General features: G+C 46.5%; 1 long non-coding RNA gene across 5 annotated transcripts; it reads right to left on the bottom strand.

The window, feature by feature from the left end:
* Window positions 1-827: 827 nt before the first annotated feature.
* On the bottom strand, window positions 828-5,011 carry LOC135410844 (uncharacterized). Of its 5 annotated transcripts, none has more exons than XR_010428905.1 (5): window positions 4,686-5,011; window positions 4,145-4,252; window positions 3,592-3,723; window positions 2,208-2,346; window positions 828-1,472 (listed from the first exon to the last, which is right to left on the bottom strand). It is a non-coding gene; the product is annotated as an uncharacterized LOC135410844 (long non-coding RNA). The 5 variants fall into 5 exon arrangements; XR_010428907.1 differs by having other exon boundaries at window positions 4,790-5,010; XR_010428904.1 differs by having other exon boundaries at window positions 3,592-3,749; window positions 4,145-5,011.
* Between the last annotated feature and the right edge of the window lie 35 nt (window positions 5,012-5,046).

Genomic DNA, 5,046 nt, shown 5'->3' with positions numbered 1-5,046 from the left:
GCAGGCATAATGAGCTGTTTTTCTCCTGTGTCTCCAGAGCTTGGCTCCCAGCCCTGAAAGGAAGAGCACCATGCCAAGAATTTCTACAGCCATGTCCAACAGAGCAAGCTGACACCTGATTTGTGGTTAATTATAGTGGTGGGAACAGGCCCAGGGGCAAATGTGAAAGGGTGACGACCGGGTGGTGGTAAGGACAAGGCTCATCTGTCGTTTGCCATAAGGGCTCATCCCGAGGGATTTGTTTCCTATGAAATATCAGTAGGAAGACTTTGAGCGTGCAGAGAAGCAGCTGACAGGACAGGGCCTATAGAAACCTCTAGCACCTCCGGACCAAGGAGGGCTTCGTTATTCCAAATGACATTATCCTGCCCTCAGACTCGCATCGGGAGCGCCGTGCATGCCGTGTGCATGCCAGCGTGCCACCAGGCGCTGCAAAATTCCTGCAAGAAGGGAGTTAAAAATAGACACCGAGTTATTCCAGAGCTTTTGTCCAGCCTGTCTGTGGACAAAATAACCCCCATTCCCTTGTGGCGCCTGAACAGCTCCAGCTATTCCCACCACCACTGAACGCCCCCAAACCAGGAGACCCTGCCCTTGCCGCCTCTGCTGTGTTCCCTGTTGGCTATGCTACAAAAACACTGTTCAAGAATCCTGCAGATCCAAGGGGGAGCATCCGAGACCTCCGGACCGTCCCCACTGAGGTTGTTAACAGGAGATTTTTTAGGTGCAACCAGGCTTGTTTCTGACTCAGTGGCTTTCAGCTGTTGCCCCAAAGGTGTGCTGTGTCCATGCTTTAAACATGGAAAAGTAAGAGAGAGAGAAAGGCATAGAATTAAAAAAAACACTTTGTTTTAATCTTTATTTTAAAAAACAGGGTTCTCCCTGCCCCATGTCCTGCTTGCACAGCCATTGTTCCACTACACATGGTTCATATGTTGGAATAAAATGTGTTTTAAAATAAAATAAAATAAAATAAAATAAATAGTGGCTTTTTACACCTTTTTAAACACTCGAGAAATATTTCAGATGAATGTAGTCACAGGTTTCTGCACCCCATGTTGGCGTCCTGTGGTATCACAGACTGGTGCCTCGGGGATATTTTTTAATTATGCAATTTGAAAGCTTTGATCTGTTTGGTGCTATTAAATCTGTTAATGCTCTATGTCCTCCCAGGCTGATGCCCAAGCACGGGTTGTTTGAACTTGGCTGTTCCCCAGCCCGCAGAGACAGTTCAAAGGGAAAGCAGGAGTGGGACCGATGGCACTCGCTGATGAGCCCTTGCTTGTTTAGGAAATAGTGCAAATGGGTGTTGGTCACAGGAAACAAAGCTCCGGAGGAGCAACCGGGAATGTGTCAGGTGGCTGGTGCCCTCGCTGGACAAACAGGAGCTGGTGGAGCTCAGGTGCAGCGTGCCCTGTGTGCCCCACCCAAGAGGGTTGAGAGGTTGATTTTTACCGTTTCCCAGTCACTCACTGGGAAAAATAAAAAAGAAAAATTACAATCCATAACTATATATATATTATATAGGTTTTATAGACTGTGTAAATACGTGTATTTATAATATAAATTTATAAATATTTAATATATAAATACACAAGATATACAGAACATGCAATTATATATTAATTATATATTAATGTATATTTGATAGACATATATGATTTTATACACACATACACACATCTATATATATGCAGATCCTTGGGGATCCATGCTTGCTTTGCTGGATGCCCAGATACACCTCCTGGGATTATATGTATATAACAAAAATGCTTGGATTTCTAAACGTATATTTATATTATAGAAAAAGCTGTAAATATATATTTATATAATGTAGAAAAATATATCATGTGTGGATAATACACGTAAGATATAGAAATCATATATACATATTACTATGATATTATATGTGTATTATGTGTAGATATCATATGTATATTATACATATATTTGTAGCATATATCATTATTAAATATATATAATTAACTGAGAAGTGGCCATCACATATTACTATGATATTATATGTGTATTATGTGTAGATATCATATGTATATTATACATATATTTGTAGCATATATCATTATTAAATATATATAATTAACTGAGAAGTGGCCATAAAGCACCTGTGTTACTACTTATACTATTTGGGCAACAACAAAAAAGTTTTTTTCTATTATTTCCTAGTCAGTAAATTAAAATGTTCACACCTTGGCTTTCCAAGTGCCTCCTGGCCATATTTCCTTGGCATTTGCACTGTGTCTTTTCCCCCACAAATGCCCAGATTCCCATTATCTGCTGACCCTGCTCAGCTCGAACGAGTCAGTTAATTGGCAATAAATGAAGCGACTGAAAAACAGACAGAGGAGAGAGGGAAAGTAAATATCCTCAGTGGGAAACTTAACAAGGAATGCTGAAGAAGAAATAAATGAGAGTGCGATGCAAGGATGATGCTGGGTATCCATAAGGGCTTTTCCACCTCCCCTTGCCACCACCCACTTGCAAACCAGAAATGAGCCCACCCAAAAGATGACTTTCCCAGCCAAAAACTGCCAGTGCTGAGCCAAAAGTGGGATGGGGAGAAGGGATGGAGTAAGGGGAGGACAGGACCAGTTCTTTTGGCAGCGTCTTGCATTGGCGTAAACTTCTCTGTTGACAAAACCAAAGGAAATCGCGATAATTTTATTTATTTATTTTCGAGGCATATTTATGGGGCAGTTTATTTTTGAGCCATAAAACCAGGCGGTGGTTTGGGTTTGGTGCCTTGATTCCAATAACAAGCTGTTACCTTGTGATGCAGTCCAGCCTGATGTTCCTGGAAGATGCTGAACTGCCTGGGTGAAATGGTGACATCAGGCATGGGGGGAGCAAAAGCTTAATTTTCATTTGGGCCCTTTTGACTTGTTTTTGGCATTTCTATGTCTACTTAACCCAAAATGTTGGTGCAGATGGATGGGCTGCCAGCATGTTGCTCCTTGAGCATTCCTGGTTGGTGTTTTGGGAGCAGCATCATCGGGAGGCTGCAAACCTCTCCTTCATTTTAATACAGCTCTAGGGCAATTAAGTGGTTTTTTTTTGGTTTTGTGCTGCACAGCCTCTCCTCCATCCATCCTCCAGCTGATGCCTGCCAAAGGAGTCAGGAGAAGTTGCTTGAGTGTGGACTGACCTTATCAGCCCAACAGCTTTATTTCCTAAAAGGACACTGCCAGAGCTCTGAGGACTCAAGAGTTTTACCAAAATTTGCTGGTTTTGGTTACCTTCATCCTAAGCAACACAGTTGGTGCTCAGTCTTGATTATTCCCTTACTTCCACAAAACTCAGTGAAGGAGGGAGGGTTTTCTCCTGGTTTCACCACAGTAAGACAGGTCACTGGAATTAGTTTTATTGCTGGCAGATAAAAAGTTATCTGTGTTTATTACCCTATAAATCATGCCTGTAATTATCCTGTAATTACCCAGGACAGCTATACAAATTTGCTCTGGTCCTATCTGGAGAACACCTACGTAGTGTTCTTGGCTGGCAGGTGTTGGATGTGGGGTCATAGGAGAGCTGAGCTGTAGGAGCAACAGGTTTAAATCAAAGCATTTTAATTACCAGTGCAAGGACAGGAGTAGGGCTGCTCTTGCACTGAAGATAACAGCAAGCTCCCATCAGCGTCTGGAGAAAAGGCTCAGGACTTTGCTGAAGTCCTGGAGTGAACCCAGGACTTTTTTCCTGCTGGTGAATCTGGGACAGAAAGAGGAGCATCTTCCCTGATGTTAAGAAGACAGCATGCAGTAAGCCACTGCACTCATCTGGTGGTACAAAATGCAAAGGGATGCTCCCAGGTCAAGTGGACTGGGATGAAAAATTTGCAGAGCACTTTAGGTCTTTGCACTTTCGGTTTTCTTAAAAAGCCAAGGGACAGGCAGAGGGGAGTTGTCTCACCCCAAAACGGACAGGCTCATCCTGGGAGTTGCCTGGTTTTTCCCAGAGACTGTACAGGGAGCTTTAGCCAGGAAGGATGAAGGCAGGGCTGCCTGTGCCTCCCACACATCCGCCTCTTGAAACTGGATTTCAGCAGCACCCTGCCAATTGCCATACCCCTCTCCTCGTGGTAAAGGGGCACTGGTCTGTGAAGGTAAAAAACCAGGGCGGTGCCATTTACCTGCAGGGTGCTGGGTGTTATTTATGGCAGGCAGGGGGCACGGGGGTTTCTGCCATAACTGGGTGTCACCACCGAGCAGAGGGAAGCTCAAGCACCTCTGGGAAATGTCTGCAGGCGAAATGGGGAAAACATCTGTTGAAGAGGGAAATCACAGCCTTGTTCAGGAGCGACACTTGGCCTTTGGCACCTCTGTGCTTGCCAAGGGCGCTGCACCAGTGTGGCACCTCCCCGGCATCGAACGTGGCCCAGGTACCTCCCCAGCACTGAAACGTGGTCCCGGCACCCGGGGTGGAAAGCCACGGGTGGAGATGCTTTAAGTTACGATACACTTAATAAGTCAGAAATATTACAGAACCACACAGAGTCACAGAATCAATCAGGTTGGGAAAGACCTCTGAGATCATCGATTCCCACCCATAACCAGTCACCACTATGTCCGTCAGACCCCGTCACCGAGTGCCACGTCCAGACTTTCCTTAAACATCTCCACGGACAGTGACTCCACCACCTCCCCGGGCAGCCCATTCCAATGTCTAATCACCCTTTCTGTGAAGAAATTCTTCCCGATGTCCAACCTAAACCTCCCCTGAGGCTGTGTCCTCTCGTCCTGTCGCCGGCTGCCTGGGAGAAGAGGCTGATCCCCACCTGGCTGCACCCTCCTGTCAGGGAGCCGTGCAGAGCGATAAGGTCGCAGGTCCCCTCAGCCCCCTTTTCTCCAGGCTAAACGTGCCCAGCCGCCTCTCACAACACTTGCGCGCCAGACCCCTTCACCGAGCCTCCTTTGATCGTGGCTGTCGCGACAGAGCCGCGACCGCCGCCGCGGCCCCTCACGGAGGGCGCGGCCCCGCCCACTTCCGGCGCGAGGGGCCCGCCGGGACGGGCGCGGGCCCCGCCCCCGCCGC

This window comes from Pseudopipra pipra, chromosome 3, assembly GCF_036250125.1.
Source record: "Pseudopipra pipra isolate bDixPip1 chromosome 3, bDixPip1.hap1, whole genome shotgun sequence".
NCBI classification, from domain to species: Eukaryota; Metazoa; Chordata; class Aves; order Passeriformes; family Pipridae; genus Pseudopipra; species Pseudopipra pipra.
The sequence above is the reverse complement of the archived record's forward strand: the minus strand, read 5'-3'. Positions and strand labels throughout refer to the sequence as shown.